Source organism: Dipodomys merriami, unplaced genomic scaffold (assembly GCF_024711535.1).
Source record: "Dipodomys merriami isolate MVZ:Mamm:240054 unplaced genomic scaffold, mDipMer1.0.p SCAF_1752, whole genome shotgun sequence".
Classification (NCBI taxonomy): Eukaryota; Metazoa; Chordata; class Mammalia; order Rodentia; family Heteromyidae; genus Dipodomys; species Dipodomys merriami.
Genome location: NW_027203107.1, coordinates 42211 through 61251, shown reverse-complemented (window position 1 = coordinate 61251; position 19041 = coordinate 42211). Strand labels below are relative to the sequence as shown.

Below are 19041 nucleotides of genomic sequence, written 5' to 3'. Positions count from 1 at the left end.
CCAGGCCCAGAGTTCAGGCCCCACGACCAGACTCCCCCCCCCAAAAAAAGAAAAACTGTGTAATTCAGTGTTTTCCATGGCAGCTCATGAACTGGTAAGGAGAAGTGGCTATTTTCAATAACCAGGAGGGGGCTGGTGGAAATACCAGCATGTGCAGTGAATACTGAGTACTTCCTTCATCTTCCTTTAGGTCATCTTTCTCCTAGACTTCTGTTCTTTGGACATTTCACAATGTACTCTCTTGAGAGAGTTCAGTACCTTAACAGAGCTGTTGAAGAAGCTCTACAATGACCCTGAAGGAGGACTGAGCAAGGTAACTTCAGTTGGCCCTGAACCTATTTTGCTTCCTCTCTTCAGAGAGATATGACTCTACCATATAAAACCTACTGGACTACAGATATATACAAATAAGTTGCCTCTAGAAGCTTTATTGGTATTTTTGCCAACAGGGATAGTAAATATCATCTTGATTTGTCATTAGCACAAGAAAGGAGGCCAAAAAGCTGTATATCCAATCATTTTATCCAATCATTTATCCAATCATTTTAGGTTATATTAAGTTACATAAAATCTATGTAAATAAAGGCTGAAACTTTTGTCTAGCCAGGTGCTTGTAGCTCATACCTGTAATACTAACTACTCAGGAGTTGAGATCTGAGGATTTCAATTTGAAGCCAGTGCAGGCAGGAAAGCCTGTGAGATTCTTATTTCCAAATAACCAGTTGGGGGGGAGGGGGGCTAATGAGGAGGGGTAGGCTTGAGCTGTGGCTGAAGTGGTGGAGTGCTAGTCTTGAATGAAAAAGCTCAGGGAGAGCACCAAGACCCTGAGTTCAAGCCCCATGGCAGGCACACACACACAAAAAATGAAGTCTAAAAAAGAAAATGTACATGGAAAGACAAATAAGAAGGTTTAGTATTTAAAAGAATTATCTCCCACACTTAATTTTTATTATATAAGATTTGTTCACAGTCTTTTTGAGTTTCATAACTGCCTGATGGTAATAGAAAGGGCATGTACATTTAGCAGATCTTTTTTATTTTCTCATTTTGTTTTTTGGTGTAAGACTGGAACTCAAACTTAGTACCTGTTGCTTTGGCTCATTGGGTAGTGCACTACCAACCAACTAATCCATGCCTCCAACCCTGATGTTTTTGTTGGTTGTGGGGCTTAAACTGAGCCTGGGCACTGTTCCTGAGCTTTTCAGCTCAAAGCCAGTGCTCTACCACTTGAGCCACAGCATCCAATCTTAATCGGTTTTTTTTGCCAGTATTGGGGCTTGAATTCTGAGCCAGGGCACTATCCCTTAGCTCCTTTTTCTCAAGACTAGCATTCTACCACTTGACCTATTTCTGGCTTTTAATTACAGATAAGACTTTCCTGACAAAGCTGACTTCAAACTGCAATCCTCAGATCTCAGTCTCCTGGGTAACTAGGATTAGAATCATGAGCTAAAAAGAAAACTTTATTTTTTAGAGGAAAAAAAGAGTGGTCTTAGACATGCCAAGGTCCTAAGTAAAAATGTGAGCTGTTTAAACTTTTAATTCAGTGTTTTTCTCCAGTGGAATTCATACTAATACTTATTTTTAAAAATAGTTGTGTCACTGCTAAAAGATAAAAGCATGAGTCCCTAAAGTATAATCCTAATGCACTTCTGCTGAGTGATAGATGTCTATTGATCTCTGCGTAGACAGGAAAATCAGATTAGCCTGTATAAAATTTCATCAGGGCTGTCAAAGCCTGTGATCTACAGCACTGATAGTTTATTTTGACAGTTGGTTGTGTAGTAATATCTGGAATTTTCTCTTACTCATTTGTCTGCCTAGCTGGATGTTGAGACCTGGCAGCAGGAACAGCCTGTGGTATTACATATATGGTCCAAGAAATCTGCCCATAACTATGAAAATAACTGCCATGAAGTATCTGTCTTTGTTAGCCCAAGGGCAACCTATTTTGAAGTGGAATTTGATGAGAGGTGTGAAACCGAAAAGCGCTAAGACTCACATGTTTTTTCTTCCAAGCAATAGTGGATCAAAAACAAGAGAAAGAATATAATAGAGATTATGCCTTCACAGGTATGATTATCTGGAATTTACAGACTCTAGAGGTGGGAAGACACACTGACACAAAGTTGGTACTTATAAGTGGCCTAAGGTAAGTCATATTCCCCAAACAAGGTAAATAAGTACTTCTGTAGCAATTCTTGTCCTTTTTCCAACTTTAGAGCAATAATGGTATGGTGTGTAGAAAGAGAAGGACTAGCTAGGCTCTGGTGGCTCATGGTCATATTGTTCAAAATCCTAGCTACTCAGCAGGTTGATATTTGAGGAATAGGATTTAAAGCTAGCCTAGGTAGACAAATCTAAGTGAGCCCTATCTCAACCAGCAAAAAGCCAGAGTGGAGACATGGCTTGAATGGTACAATGACAGCCATGAGCAAAATAGCTGAAAAATACTCAAAGCTCTAAGTACAAACCTTAATACTGGCACATTTCTAGAATGTAACCACACCCATATTTCTAAGGGTTGCTTTGATACTCTACTTGTAGAAAGGAACAGTTACACTAGAGATTATGTAGCCCACAAAAGCTAAAAATTTAACTATCTGGCTCTTCATAGGAAATTTGCTAATACCAATGTTGTCCAGAATAAATTAAAGAGCTGTTAATCTCTGAGTTCAGAAGGGCCAGTGGATCCAAGAGAAAGACTTAAACCATGGTGAAAGCTAGGAGCCCGGCTGACAGATCTGTTTAATATCTGGGCTGCAGCCTGCTTCAGACTGTTTACTTCTCTCTCCTATCAAGGGTCTTGGTTGAGAACAAAGAACTGAGCCAGTGATCACTGGTTGAGCAGATAGTCACTTGAGTTTTAGAAAGCTGAGCAGCAGTTTTCTACTAATTCTGCTTTCTAAATGTAGTTGTGAGTTTTGTGTTTTGGTATCATCTGTGTACATTTCTCTCTTAATCATTTTGAACTTATAGAAATGGAGACCGCTTTTAAGATTTTTTTGAGTCACAAAGAATATACTTAACTGCTGAGTTGTTGCCTCCTTCCATCTTGTTGACCACATGACTTTTTTTTCTCTCTAGAACGTGACGTTTAAGGATGGTGCTCTTTCATTCTGACAGCAGTAATAATGAATGGGGCTACAAATTCACCGTCACTGCCTATGGCCTGCCTGATGTTGCCGTGTCTTGTGGGTTAGACTTGCAACTCCTTGTTTCTCGACTAATGGTCCGCCTTGACTCCCAGTGCATGGCACTCAACTCTGTGCATCGTAAGTTCACAGTCTTGTCCCTTCCTTTTTCATTACAACTGTGTTGAAGAGCAAGGTAGGAACTCTTTCTCATAGGTGGTCTCCACATCACGAAAGAGCAAGGTATTAATAATGTTTCTTTTTAGTTTTCTTTAAACCAAATCAAAACAGTTTACCCACTGGGCACCATTGGGAAGTTTCTTGACTCAGGCTTTGGCCCTATCACAAAGTACGCTGTGGATGCCCTCTGTGGAGGACAATTGGGGAATTGCTGTTTATAGCAGCAGCATAGTCATTTTTAGAGATTTAAGTATACTCCAAGTAGATGGTAGAAATATAGTCATTTAATTGTTGTTTAAGTGAAATTTATGTGAACATAAATAGGTATGTGAATATATGTATTATCGTAAATTACATTAATCAACTTCGTATCATTTGTTCCAAGGGATAGATTCATAGAATAAATCTTTTGGAGTATTTTATATCTATATAATTTTTTAAACATTTTTCTGATTGTAAAATCAAATATCATTCATCCTAAATGGTCATTTTCTGTTAGGATTTTAAAAAGAGTTAGCTAAGGAAGAACAGCAGCATGTACGTGGTATTCAGGTAAGGAGTAGGTTTATTCATCATTCCAGCTGACACCAGACCATCTTGGTCCTCAACGTGGTGGGGAAAGGCCTGGGAAAGAGAGCTTGAAGAGCTGAGAAAGAGAGAGAAAAGAGCTAGAAAAGAGCTAGAAAAGAGCTAGAATAGAGAGCATCTGGGAAAGGTGGGAAAGAGAGAGCGAGGAAAGAGAAGAGACCTGGGAAAGAGAAGAGAAGGAAAGAGATGAGAAAGAGCTATAAAAGAGCAGAGAAAGGTCATCTGGGCCTGAGCTAGACCTTATCTAAATTATGGGCGGAGAAATTTGTGGCCACATCAAATTCAGATGTCACCTCAGCAGATGCAGATGTGACCTCTTCCATTTGTGCCAGTTGCCTAGATAACGCAAGTACTGGGTACAAAATTTGCTGCGAGGAGGGTGGAGTCTGCTTGCCATCTAGGAGCAGACCTTACACTTTCCAAAGCTTGTGTGTCTAATTTCCCTTAGTTTCTTTTTTAAAAAATTTTATTGTGAAAATACTGTACAGAGGAGTTAAAATTACATTGGCAAGGCAATTAGTACATTTCTTATCAAGCATTGCTGCTACCTCCTTTGTTTCCCCTTCCCATCCTTCTACCTTCCCTACCCTTCCAAAGTTGGAAAGTTCGTTTTTCAACATAAGGATTTGTCCAACTCTTGTTGTAATAGGTCCACCTATATCAGTATTTAAATGGTTTGTTTTTGCCCTTCCACTCCACAAATTATAACAACATCAAATACAATGAAAGCAGGGATTATACCGTGGGGGACAGACATACAAAGCAACAAAGAAATCATGTTATAAATATGTTAAATACAATTGCAAGAAAGAAAAAAAACATTTGACTACTTATCTTGGGGTTCATTTCATCTAGCATCAACTTATCTGACCTTTTCTTCTTGTCTCAGACATAAACTAGTAGTTCATAAACTGACAAATAAATGTAAGGAAGCCAACAAAAAAAATCAGTTCCTCTCATCTGATGATGCCTCTACAACAATGAGGAAAGAGTTCATCCTGCTAAGGAACTATGATAGGATATCAAAAAGAGAATTCATTCTTCTAGGTCTTCCCTATTTTTTCAATGTAACTTAAATGATGTAAAACACAATATACCGCTCATCAGTTTTGCACATTTTTATATGGACTTCACCTCAGTCTACAACATTCCTTCATTATTCTGTTCCTGATATTTTTACACTACCAAGACATAAGAACATTTTCATACAATTTTTATTATAAAAAAAAAACTGTACAGAGGTGTCACATTTATGGGAGCAAATAATGAGTACATTTCTTAACAAGCATTGTTCCCTCTTCCCACCATCCCTTCCCTCCCACCTCCACAAATACGCTCCCCTCCCCCTTCCCCCTGACTAAATTGTAAAGTTCATTTTTCAACAGAGTGTCTTGTGCATCTCATTGTTACAATGAGTTAACCTGTATCCCTATTTAACCATTTTGTATTTCCCTTCCCCTCACCAAATTAGAGAAACATATACACAGGATGTAGGTGTACCAACTTCAAATACAATGAAAACAGGGGTTATAGCGTGGGGGAGGAACATATACAGAAAGAAAAAAAATCATATTGCACATCATAAGTACGTTAGAAACAATAACAAGAAAGAAAAAACATACTTGTGTCCCTGTCTTAGGGTTCATTTCCCTTAATATCATCTTATCTGCTCATATGCACATAGCTTTTGACTTATTCTGCTTATCTCAGACATATATTAGTTATTGAAAATAAGAGAAACCACGGGACCTATGTTTCTTTGGACTTGGCTTACTTCACTTAATAAATTTTTTTCCAAGACTTTCCAATTCCTAACAAATTGGGTGATACTATTCTTTCTGATGGAGGCATAGCATTCCATTGTTTATATACACCCACATTTTCTTGATCCATTCATCTACTGAGGGGCATCAGGGTTGGCTCTATATCAGCTATTGTAAATAATGCTGCAGTAAACATAGCTGTGCTGGTAGTTTTAGTATGGTCTTGTTTGTGATCATTCGGGTAAATGCCCATAAGTGGGATTGCTGGGTCATAGGAAAGCTTCATATGGAGTCTTTTGAAGAGCCTCCATACTGCTTTCCAAAGTGGTTGAACAAGTTTACACACACACCAAGAATGCAGTAGAGTTCCCTGTGGACAGATGCTCTCCATCATCTGTTGTTGCAAAAATATGGAACATTTCACTAATTTGCATGTCAACCTTGCTCAGGGGCCATGCTAATATTCTCTGTATTGTTCCAATTTTAGCGTATTTGCTGCCTAATTGAGCACAGAACATTTTTTATATATAAAGTGTAATTTATTTTCTTAAACTAGACAATTCAAAAAAAAGTAAGTTCAAAAGAATTCTTGTGAAATTTTAGAAGCATGTATTTCTTTTTTTTTTTTTTTTGTTAGCAATACAACAAACTGTTAGTACCATGCATTTCTTACATAAGCACACATTTAAGAATAAAGTCAAGACTGGCATGTCAAAAACAAAATAATTCCAGATATTTGTTGTTCAAGAGATGTGTAGGAGGAGGAATTCAATTGTTCTATACAAGGCACCTGTCATAATGAACACTGCAGCAAGTGTTAAGGTTGTTAAAAGTTTTAAATTTTAAATGTATTTAATTTTGGGAATTTGCATATATATGCCAAAATTAGGACTGTTTGGCAGGTCATAAACTTTTCTATAAAGTATTTAAGGTTTATGGTATTTTAGCGTATTTGCTGCCTAATTGAGCACAGAACATTTTTTATATATAAAGTGTAATTTATTTTCTTAAACTAGACAATTCAAAAAAAAGTAAGTTCAAAAGAATTCTTGTGAAATTTTAGAAGCATGTATTTCTTTTTTTTTTTTTTTGTTAGCAATACAACAAACTGTTAGTACCATGCATTTCTTACATAAGCACACATTTAAGAATAAAGTCAAGACTGGCATGTCAAAAACAAAATAATTCCAGGTATTTGTTGTTCAAGAGATGTGTAGGAGGAGGAATTCAATTGTTCTATACAAGGCACCTGTCATAATGAACACTGCAGCAAGTGTTAAGGTTGTTAAAAGTTTTAAATTTTAAATGTATTTAATTTTGGGAATTTGCATATATATGCCAAAATTAGGACTGTTTGGCAGGTCATAAACTTTTCTATAAAGTATTTAAGGTTTATGGTAGCAGACATATGGTACTAATTATGTACATTTCAGAGTTTATAGAAACATTACCAATAAGAAGTTGCAAAGTCTTTGCGTAAAGAAGCAGAGTGAAGAGTTAAGACTTTGTTAACTATATAGTTTCTGTTTAATTTTTAGGGCTTCCTTACTTTACATGTTAGTGAGGAACAAATGATGATATAAGCCATATACAAATGATGAGATGAGCCATAAAAAGTAATCTTAGTGAGTAATTTTAAAGACTACTCATAGCCTATAAAACTCTTTTTAAGGGGCTGGGAAGGTGGCTCAGTGGTAAAGCGCTTGTCTTGCATGCTTGAGACCCTGGGTTCGATTCCTCAACACCCATAAACAAAAAACAAGCTGGAAGTGGTGATGTGGCTCAAGTGGTAGAGTGCTAGCCGTGAGCTGAAGAGCTGAGGGGCAGCACCCAGGCTCAGAGTCCAGGGCCACGACCGGATCCAAAATAAAAACCAAAACAAAATCCTCTTTTTAAACATCATAATCTTAGCCAGTTTTAAATGTACAGGAATATGAGAAAGTAGTAAAATCTAATATGTAGAACACTGGTAATTGTTTGTTTTTTTATTTGATTAATCATTAATATTTAATTGTCCGTTTTCTTTATTTGTTGCATTGTTTTCCTTTTTGTAATATAATACAACTTTTTATAAGTCGTCCTCAGGAGGTACTTTGAGAAGCTTACTGGGATGGCCAAAGCATTTTTTATAGGTGCATGTGAGTTTACAAAGAAGAAAATTAAGACAAATTATTTATTAAAAAAATTATCAAGTACAGTCTGAATTAGAAGGGATGATAAAGGTCCACACCCAAAATCTTAGCCTTCGTCTGAAGCTGCGGTATTACAGAGTTGAGACCACAAAAGTGAGAGACTGTTTTTGTGTTTTTTGTTTTTGTCAGTCTTGAGGCTTGAACTCTGGGCCAGAGCGCTCTCCCTGCACTCTTCAGCTCAAGGCTGGCACGCTATCCCTTGAGCCACAGCACCACTTCTGGTTTTCTAGTGGTTTATTAGAGATAAGATTCTCACGGACTTTCCTGCCTGGGCTGGCTTTCAACCGGGATCCTCAGAACTCAGCCTCCTGCATAGCTACGGTTACAGTCCTGAGCCACCAGCACCCAGCATTGTTTTGTTGATTTTTATTTTGTTGGTCATGGGGCTTGAACTCTGGGTCCTGGGTGCTGTCCCTCAGCTCAAGGCTAGCGCTACCATTTGAGCCTTCGTCTTTTTCTACTTCTGTAGTGCTGAGGAATCAAACCCAGGGCCCCATGCATGCAAGGCAAGCACTCTCCCATTGAGCCACCTTCCCAGCTCCAGAAAGACTGTGCTTTAAAAAATCATCTAAACAATATTTGCTTTCTGCTTTGGGTTATATAATGAAATATATGAATATCTTTTTATATTTTTGTGAATTGTCATACTTCTAAATTTATGCTAACTTGAGCCACTTTATCCTTTTCAAAGTCATGAAATATCTCTGAGAGTGTTCTTCTGGGAAGATTATATTTGCACTTATAATTTCTTCTGAGTCATTTTTATTTTTTTATTGTGAAAAAACTGTACAGAGGGATTACAATTACATGGGCAAGATAATGAGTATATTTCTTATCAAGCATTGTAGCCTCCTCCTTTATTTCCCCTTCCCATCCATTCCAAGCCTCCCCCCCACCCAATCCTCCCCCCACCACCCACCAAAGTTGTAAAGTTCGTTTTCGACATGACAACTTGTACTTCTTATTGTTGCAACGGGTCCACCTGTATCCTTATTTAAACGACTTGTTTTTCCCCTTCCCTTCCACAAATTATAACAACATCAAATACAGTGAAAGCAGGGGTTATAATGTGGGAGAGAGACATACAAAGCAACAAGGAAATAATCATATAAATGCGTTAGAAACAAATGAATGAAAGAAAAAAACATTTAAATACGTATCTTAGGGTTCATTTTCCTAACATCACCTTATCTGACCTTTTCTGCTTGACTCATACATATACTAACTATTGCAAATGAGGGAAACCATGGGACCTATGTTTCTTTGGGCTTGGCTTACTTCACTTAATATAATTTTTTTGAAGTCTTTCCAGGCCCATATCAAGCATTGAAATAGAAACAGCAATAAGAGACCTTCCATCTAAGAAAAGTCCAGGACCAGATGGTTTTGCAGCGGAATTCTACAAGGCCATCAAAGCAGAGCTCACACCAATACTCCTCCAACTCTTCAATGAAATTGAAAGAGAAAGTTCACTACTGAACACATTCTATGAAGCCATCATAATCCTCATCCTAAAACCAGGCAGGGAATCATCATTTTTATTTTTTATCAAAATCATTTTATATGTTATATTGATGGGTTATCATACATCAGATACCTTCAAATGTACATGAAGAGTCTAAAGATAGCAGTATGAATATTCTCATACAGCTCTTGTTTATCTGTTATGTACTTTCAGTATTATTGTACTTCTCTCTTTCACCCTTTTTCATTCATGGTCTTTCTCTTTCAGGCTCCATGTCTGCTACTTAGAATTTCAGCTGGTCTATTATCCCTCAGGATCCACTGGTTTTGTGGGAACATGATAGGGACCAACAGTTTCCCTTGCAGTTTTTAACAATTATAAGATTGACGTGATATTATTCTTTGCCATTCTAAATGGCAAAACAACAGATCTAGGAATTCCTTTTCACTTTTCTTCTGTTATAAATTTTATCTCATAGGAATCATTGGGATAGGTAAGATATTTTGACTTGAGACCTAAAAGTTCTTTTTCTTTTACAAATAACCTTTGTCTTTGATTATCAGTAAGTAACTACATGTAATGAAAACAAAACTATCCTATTGTAAGCAGACCGAAGTTGTTCACAGGGATGAAAAACAAGGTAATGGGGCAAGTGAGAACAAAGGATACCCATCATAGAGCACAGCTCCTCAGAGCAGTTTAACATGTACACTTTGTGAGAATGACAATGTGCTGGGAACTATTGATTAAATCACTGAACACTGATTTATATATATGTACATATATTTGCATATGTATATTTATTTATATATGCATATATGTATGTATATGCCCTTATATATGTACACATGTATGTTACTATACACACAAATTCACACATACATATACACATGTATACATGCACACATGGAGAAAGACACATATTTACAGCCAACACAAGTTTCATTAGTTGTTGACTATGCCTTAGATGGAATGCTTGGAACAAAATATGTTGAAAATATATTTGTCTCCATGAGTTCTTTTACCACTCCTCTTATCTCTTAAAACTGGTAGGTTTTGACAGATTCGACTTGCAAAATGCAGTACAAGTCACTTAGGAATCTCAGTAAGTAAAGAACATATGGTGTCTCCCAGCTCCCTACAGAATGCTTGCTCTTATAGACACTCTTAACAACCAAAGTAGCAGGAAAATATCCTTGTAAAGAATAAAGTTATACATCTCATTGTTGCAATAGGTCCACCTATATCCCTAGTTAAATGATTTTTTCCCTTCCCCTCCACAAATTATACCTACATCAATACAGTGAAAGCAGGGGTTATACCGTGGGGGAGGAACATGCAAAGCAACATAGAAATCATCTAATAAAAATGTTAAAAACAATTTCATGAAAGGCAAAAAAACATTTGAATACTTATCTTGGGCTTCATTCCCCTAACATCAAGTTATCTGACCTTTTCTGCTTGACTCAGACATATACTAGTTATTGCAAATAAGGAAAACCATGAGACCTATGTTTCTTTGGGCCTGGCTTACTTCACTTAATATAATTTTTTCCAAGTCTTACCATTTCCTAACAAATGGGGCAATGTCATCCTTTCTGATGGAGGCATAGAATTCCATTGTGTATATATACATTTTCTTGATCCATTCATCTATTGAGTGGCATCTGGGTTGGTTCCATATCTTAGCTGTAGTAAATAGGGGTGCAATAAACATAGTCGTGCTGGTAGCTTTAGTATGGTCTTGTTTGTGATCACGTGGGTAAATGCTCAAAGTCGGATTTCTGGGTCATAGGGGAGCTCTATGTGGAGTCTTTTGAGGAACCTCCATACTGCTTTCCAAAGTGGTTGAACAAGTTTACACTCCCACCAACAATGTAGAAAGGTTCACTTCTGTCCAAATCCCCTCCAGCATCTGTTGTTATTAGAGTTCTTTATTATAACCATTCTAACTGGTGTGAGGTGGAATTTCAATGTTGTTTTGTCGAAAAACGAACTTTACAACTTTGGTGGGTGGGGGGATGACCGGGTGTAGGGGGAAGATGGGAAGAGATGGGAAGAGGAAAGAAAGAGTAGCCAACAATGCTTGATAAGAAATGTACTCGTTATGTTGCCCATGTAATTGTAACTCCTCTGTACAGTATTCTCACAATAAAAAAAATAAAGTTATAAGGCGCTAAATAGCATCCTTCCTTGAGCTCTTTTCCAAAAGACAGCATCAATTCCTAAGCAGATGAGTGAGTCCTCAGAAGACTGGCCCTCAGACCAACATTTAACCAACCCATGTGAAAAGTCCTATGAGAGAAATGCTGACTGAGGTCTGGCTGATTTCCTGGCCAAGAAAATAAGAAAAGAAGAAAGTATTTTTAATGTATTAAAGTTTGAGAATAATTTGTAAACTGTCAATAATTGTGTAGAAAACAACTATACCAACTGACAAAAAATGATGTGCTCTTGGACTTGGTGAGTGATTTTACCTGTGTCTACACAAGTAGAATCAGCATAAATCAAGCCAGTATTTCTTCATTTAAGATATGAGGAAAAGATACAGGTTGACCCATTGTAACAATGAGATGTACAAGACACTCTATCAAAGAGGGGGTGGAGGGATGAGTTGGGGAGGTGTGAAGAGAAGGGATGGTAGGGGCAAAACAAAGGAGAGGGTGCTCAATAAGATATATACTCATGCTGGGCGCAGGTGGCTCAGGCCTCTAATCCTAGCTACTCAGGATGCTGAGATCTGAGGATCTCGATTTAAAGCCAGACCGGGAAGGAATTCCAAGAAATTCCAGCTTTTTTCTTTTTGCTTATGTGGTGCTGAGGAATCGAACCCAGGGCCTCATGCATGCAAGGCAAGCACTCTACCACTGAGCCACCTTCCCAGCCCCTGAGAAATTCTTATCTCCAATAAACCACCCAAAGACAGGAAGTGGCACTGTAGGTCAAGTGGTAGAGTGCTAGCCTTGAGCTGAAGAGCTGAGGACAGCGTTCAGGCCCAGAGTTCAAGCCTCATGTACGACAATAGAGAAAAAAAATAAAATGTACTCATTACCTTACTTATGTATCTGTATCCCCTCCATACAGTATTTTTACAATAAAAATATATATTAAAAAGATACAATGAAAACTTCTGTACTTATAGGAAGTTGTATTTGTCACTCAATATCAGTAAGGTATTGGTTTTAGGACCACAGGCATATTAAACTTTGGATACTCAAATTCTCTACGTGAACACAGTATATTATTTACATTAGAATCTGCCCACAAACTAGTGCAGAGTAATTGCTATGAAAATTTTTACTACATTCTATATTTGTAATGAAAAATAAAAGTATATGCACTATCAACAGATACAATTTTTTCAGATAATTTTTGTCCACATTTTGTGGATGGAATTGGGAGAGCAATTTTGAAAAGCACAAATTTCATCACCAAGACCGGTCTGCAAAACAAGGAGCTAATACAGCATCACTGAATAGTATGGAACGCCAAGGAGAAGTACTTGAATTGAGACAGTATCAGAAAGTGTAAGCACACAAGGACTTTTTAGAAATGCAGCTGCTAGATTTCTCATGGAGAGCTTTCATAACACTTTGTGAAACACAAGTCAGAACCTTACTGAAGTGTAGATAGTTTTCCCTCAAATTTCTCTCATGCTCGGTCATTATCAATCAACATATAGCTAATCATGAATAATCCTCTAATAACAAAATATTGATGGAGTATTTATATGCAGAAAACCTGGGAAGGCTAACTTTTTTCAATTAGGACAGTTGTATTCTATGATCCAGCAGAGAGGAAACTAGGTAAGCATCCATTTACAGTCTTCTGAATAATTCTGCTTCTGACAACATCAGTTATTTATCCATACCTGTGCCGGAGTGAGAGGCTTTTAAAAGACTTTAATGATTTTAAATTTAAATTTAAATGTGGAATGAAATTAGTTCCAATAGTGCATTACATTAAGATATTTAGAAACAACTGAGAAACCTAGAGATCTATAAGATTTTTTTGGAAGTGAAGGGATATTGGAATTTGGTTCTTTATATTTTAAGCAATTTGCAAAAAGAATTGGCAAATAAAATTTACATTTGCAGCAGACTTGACACTTATTAAATTTTGTATTGAAAAGAGCGCAGCCTCAACAATATATTAATGCTATCCTCTTATTTATCTTTAAAGGTTTATGCTTCTGGTCTCTTAATATTAAAACAAAACTTTTTTTTAATCTTTAGCTAGTAGTCCAAAAGGGTTTTGCTTCATCATGTCAGTGTTGAATAGAGTGTATTTATGTATGTACGTATGTTGAATAGAGTGTATGTTCATTTCAATGTACAATACATCTGGATCATTGTCAAACTTTCCACTTTTCTTCCTTCCCTTACGCCAACCCAACCTGTTTTCTACTTATATTCTCACATATATACTGAAGTATGCCCTGACAGGGACTCCAGCTGGTACAGCTTCTTTCCTGGCTTTGCCTTTGTTTTAGGGATTTTAGAGAAAAAAACCCTCTAAACAAGGTTAACTCGACCTTCCAACCAGCCCATTTCTTGCTCCTCTCCCCTTAACAACCTTACCCACCTTGATTGTTCAGTTAAGGACTGACCCATAAAACAGATAGGTTGTAATCTGGCTCCAGCTGGTGACACCACATGCTTTATGATAAACCCTGCCTTTTGCACATGCTTACAGTAAACTCCACCTATTAGCCAACTGTGTGTGGTCTGGTATGGCCGTACAATCCTTTGTGTGTGTTACGATCCCATTGGTCACCTGCGCGTGACAAGGCTTGACCTCATGGATTTTGTCTTTAAAAAACAAAGAATGGGGGCTGCTCCAGGTTGTAGTATCAGCTCCCGAGCCTGTGCTGAGGCCCTGGCTGGTCAGTGTAGGAACCTCAATAAAGTTGATTCCTTATAAACATCTTTGTTGCAGTGGAATCTGTCACTCCAGAAGATTAGGTGGGCTTGCCTGCCCTGAGTAGGGGGTCTTCCTACTACATTTAATGAGGGCTTGTCCAGGATAGAGCTCTTAGCCACTCCAACCTGAGGGGGATTGAAGTCCCTGGCTGGTAGGACAGTGTGTGAGCACTTGGCTGTTGGAGAGAAGTTCCGAGAAAAGCCTCTAGGTAAGCGGGGTCGACCTAGGTAGAGAAGGAGCCAGAGTGAGGCCAAAAGTAGGGTGAGGCTGGACGCAGCAGAGTCCCCTATGGCTGAGGAAGTCCAGGGACACCTCGACCCCTCAATTCTACCTGTCCTAGCAGTCCTAGTTGGACGGGAGCTTGCTTAAATATTTGTCAATTATGAAACTGCCACTGACCACCTGCAAGTGGCTCCAGTTAGATCTCAGCCTCAGGCCTTGCTCAGGGGGTCTGAGCATAGGGGAGAACTTGTCAGTCTTAGGGACCACTGCTAAGGACATTTTTTCCTTGCCTGAAGATGACTGGGAATTCTTCTCCACCTTGGAATGCCCCTAGGTCAACTTTTGCAAGAATCTAAAAGAAAAATCCTCCAGAGGTGAGTGGAGGGGGGTGGGGTTAGAGTCCTCTTTTTAGTGAATGGTGGTGAGATGTTGTCCCATTCACTGAGAATTGATTTTGTTTTTGTGGCCACTTGTCTGCCTTGTTTACTTCAGTGTGTTTTCTGTTCTATGTTTTCTGAGGTAGGGAAGTTCTGGGTGAGCATGATAGGCTCATTCAGCAGACTCTGCATTCAGCTTGCTGAGTGAGAAGAGGGCAGAATTCTGGTAGGGATGTACTGGGGACCCGTTAGTCCCCAACTCATCCTTTGGTTGTTGTCTACTTTTGTTTTAAAATTGGGACCAGTTTTAAGTGTGGATCCTTCGTTTTTGTGTTTATTTGTGTTTTTGTTATTATTTGAAGAAGAATGGCCAATAGACACATGGAGAAATGCTCTAGCCATAAAATAAATGCAAATCAAAATAACATTGAGATACCACCTCACCCCAGTTAGAATGGCTATAATCAAGAACTCTAATAACAACTGATGCTGGAGGAGATGTGGCCAAAAGGGAACCCTACTGTATTGTTGGTGGGAGTATAAACTTGTTCAATCACTTTGGAAAATTGTATGGAGTTTCCTCAAAAGACTGCACATAGATCTCCCCTATGACCCAGAAATCCCACTTTTGGGCATTTACCCAAATGAACACAAACAACACCATACTAAATCTACCAGCACTACTGTTTATTACAGCATTATTTACCATGGCTAAGATATGGAACCAACCCAGATGCCCCTCAGTAGATAAATGGATCAAGAAAATGTGATACACACACACACAATACACATATATGTATATATATATATATATATATATATATATATATACATATATACATATATAATGGAATTCTATACCTCCATCAGAAAGAATGGCATTGCCCCATTTTTTAAGAAATGGAAAGACAAAAAAAATATAATAAGTGAAGTATGCCAGACCCAAAGAAACATAGGCCTTACGGTTTCCCTAGTTATTTGCAATAACTAGTATATGTCTGGGACACGTAGAAAAGGTCAAAAGCTATATACATATTACCAGTTAAGATGACATTAAGCAAAATGAACCCCAAGATAGGGACATAAGTAATTTTTTTCTTTCTTTCTATTTTTTTCTAATATATTTATAAGGTACCTTGTGATGTTTTTTGTTGTTTTGTATGTCCATTCCCCACTGTAGAACCCCTGTTTTTACTGTGTTTAATGCTGGTATAATTTCAGAATGGGAAGGGAAAAAACAAAATGTTTAAATAGGAATATAGGTTGACCCATTGCAACAATTAGATGTAGAAGACACTATGTTGAAATATGAACTTTACAATTTCAGCAGGGGGGTTGTGGGGTGAGATGGAGGGGAGTTGGACGAGGAGTTGTGAGTGTAGTTGTTGAAGTAGGAGGGAAAGATGGTAGGGGGAAAAAAGGAGGAGGCAACAATTATTGATAAGAAATGTACTCATTACCTTGCTCATGTAACTGTAACCCCTTTGTACAGTATTTTCACAATAAAACTTATTAAAATAATAAAAAAAAGAACGGCTTTTGCAGAACTCTGCCAGGTGTTTCAATAAATCATCATTCCTCAGTTGACTGGGGACTGATGATAAACTGACTCTGGGCTCTTCTCCTTGTGATTCTCTCTTCTATTCATCTTTTCTCTCTTTTCCTCTCCTGAAGTAGCACGTGACATTCTATGTTTCATCTTTTGATTTCTGTCCTTATAAAATGATAAACATTGGATTATGCTACACCCCAATGGGCAGTATAAATCCTGGCTGTAGCTCATAAATTTGTAGTGGAGACAGACACACCAGCCAATTACACTAATGCAATGTGAGGTTTTTGTTTATTCTTGCCAAATTTTGATGTTTCTGTTTATTAAATCTTTTTCAGGTATTTAGTTGATTCTGGTATAGGTCTATTGGATTAGAAAGATATGGACCTTGCAGTTCTGAATGGTACAAAGGTAGTCACAGGCCTGTGAGGGTGTTGTTCAATGTGCCTTTACACAGGGAGCTGTGTGCTAACATTCATGGACTAGGAGAGAGTGCACTTCATGTGAGAAGCATCTTGTGGACAGAAGACTCACAGCACAAGAGTGAAAGTCACTCTGGAGAGTCCATGTGCAGGTAAATTATTAGAGAACCATGGAGAAACAAGAAACCACAGCTTAGGGCTGGGAATTTGCTTTCCCAGACCCTATTCTGTGATTAATAAATGTGTCAAAGCAATTCTCACACAAGTAAGTGAAATATTTGCATAAAATTTCCAGCCAGAAGAAAGCCACAAATAACATCAAACCAAATGTGCACAAAAAATGTCCAGACAAATTGCAAGTCAAAAACTTCTTCAGCAGGTTGCAGGGCTCACATCTATAATCCTAGCTATTCAAGGGACTGAGATCTGTGGATCTTAGTTCAAAATCAACACAAGCAGGATAGTTGGTAAGACTCTTATCTCCAATAAACTACTCAGAAAAAAAAACAGAAGTGGCACTTTGGCTTGAGTGGTAGAGTGCTAATCTTGAACAAAAAGAGCTCGGGAACAGTGCCCAGACCCAGAGCTCAAGCCCCATGCCTTACAAAAAACAGAAAAGAAAAAATCCCCACAACTATTCCATTGAATTTCTCATTGAGGTGAGACACTGGAACAATGAAATACTTCGAGATTTAAACAAAGGCATGCACCTTCCAGGAGAAATGGGGATTGAACACCTACTTACCAAATGTGAGACTTGCCAGATACCATTACGAAAAATTGTGTCAAGACTTGTAAATAAATGGGCAAATACAGAATGTAAGCAAGCAGGGGAGCACAGGGGAACATGAAGATCCTGAAGCTTGCACTAAGTGAGGAATTTATACTTGTTTGCTTCCTGTCACTCTGGTGTCAGCAAGTGACAGAGGTCAGTGCATGCTGACAGAGTTGTGACTCCAGGCTTAGATCCTTCTCCAGAAAACTTTTCTTTTTGTGGGGCTTGAACTCTGGGCCTGAACACTGTCCTTCAGCTCTTCAGCTCAAGGCACAAAAACATGTACAAGAGAAGAAAGTTAGGAAGTTAGGAAGTTGGAAAGAGGGAAGGAAAACTCTCAAAAGAAGATCAATCACCTAAACAAAGGAGGAGGCTGCAATGCTTGGTAAAAAATGTATGCATTATCCTGCCCATGTAATTGTAGCCCCTCTGTACAGTATGTTCTCAAATAAAATAAAATAAAATTAAAAAAAAAGAAGATCAATCATACAGTACCTTAGAATGCTCATACAAAATAATTGCGGCAGAAGTGGGGAAGATCGCGACGGGGCAGTAGGGAAACGCCACAGCTCTCTCCAACCAAAAAGAGAGTTCAAGTTCCAACGCTTAATCTCCCCAAGAGACCGACAACAACAAAAAGATGAACACTCAGAGAAAAACCAGAGGCAGAGAATAACAAAAAAAGAAAGAGAGGAAAAGAAGAATTTCAGAACAGAGAAAAGCAAAGACTCCTCCCCAAACCTTTACTGGCCGCGCAGCAGTGTGCCAAGCCGCCAGCCAGCCTGCCCGGCGGGGGCTGCCGGAGCCCGAGACACACAGGGGGCCACTTGCAGATCACCAGGTACTGGTTTGCAGAACAGCGGATCGCCAGGAACAGAGAGTCTCCGGGAGTCTCCACGAGGATCCCACCCCCACCCCTCACTCTCCACCGGAGCAGAGAGGCTCCATCCCACCAAAGCCGCTCGGCACCAGCAGTGCGACAAAGGGACCTGTCGACAGACCACCTGCCCGATCACAATCGCAACGACCTGGCGGGGCCGCCCGGGTCCCAGAGGCACCGCGAAGAAGCTGCCTGAGCATGGACACTTTTGACCCGACAGCTTCGACAGAGGCAGAGACAGAAAAGAATCACACAGAGCCACCACCGCCCAACCCAGCCTGCAACCACCCCAACTGAACTCGGATTGCAACAACAACTGACGACGTACACCACACAGAAACAACCAGCTCCAGGGTGAGTATCCCACAGGGGAAGTGTATCCCTCAAGGGAGACCAGAGCTGGAGGGAATCCCCAGACCCTGACCTAGACTCCCTACCCCAACACCCAGACCACAGGACCCACTAAAACTGGGAACTATTTGAGAGCTCCACCAGCCCATGGAGCACACTCAGCTGGCCAGGCTAGAGCAAGAGTGCCCTGGAAGGGAACTTAAATGCCCAAGCCAGG

The 19041-nt window shown here is 38.9% G+C and overlaps 1 non-coding gene across 1 annotated transcript; it reads right to left on the bottom strand.

The window, feature by feature from the left end:
- Positions 1-6069: 6069 nt before the first annotated feature.
- On the bottom strand, positions 6070-6176 carry LOC138829703 (U6 spliceosomal RNA). The gene has a single exon (XR_011372700.1). It is a non-coding gene; the product is annotated as a U6 spliceosomal RNA (small nuclear RNA).
- Positions 6177-19041: the final 12865 nt, after the last annotated feature.